Here is a 260-nt window from a genome sequence, read left to right as displayed (position 1 = left end):
CCCTCTCTCTGTTCCCTCTCTCTCTTTCCTCTCTCTCTTCCTTCTCTCTCTTCCCTCTCTCTCTTCCCTCTCTCTCTTCCCTCTCTCTCTTCCCTCTCTTCCTCCTCCCTCTCTTCCTCCTCCCTCTCTTCCTCCTCCCTCTCTTCCTCCTTCCTCTCTTCCTCCTTCCCTTCTTCCATCCTTCCTTCCCCTCCCTCCCTCCCTCCCTATGAAAGAAATCAGAATTGAGTCCACCATAAAAATCGATGAATACTCCCAGT

This window comes from Penaeus monodon, chromosome 29, assembly GCF_015228065.2.
Source record: "Penaeus monodon isolate SGIC_2016 chromosome 29, NSTDA_Pmon_1, whole genome shotgun sequence".
Lineage (NCBI taxonomy): Eukaryota > Metazoa > Arthropoda > Malacostraca > Decapoda > Penaeidae > Penaeus > Penaeus monodon.
Note: the sequence above shows the minus strand (reverse complement) of the source record.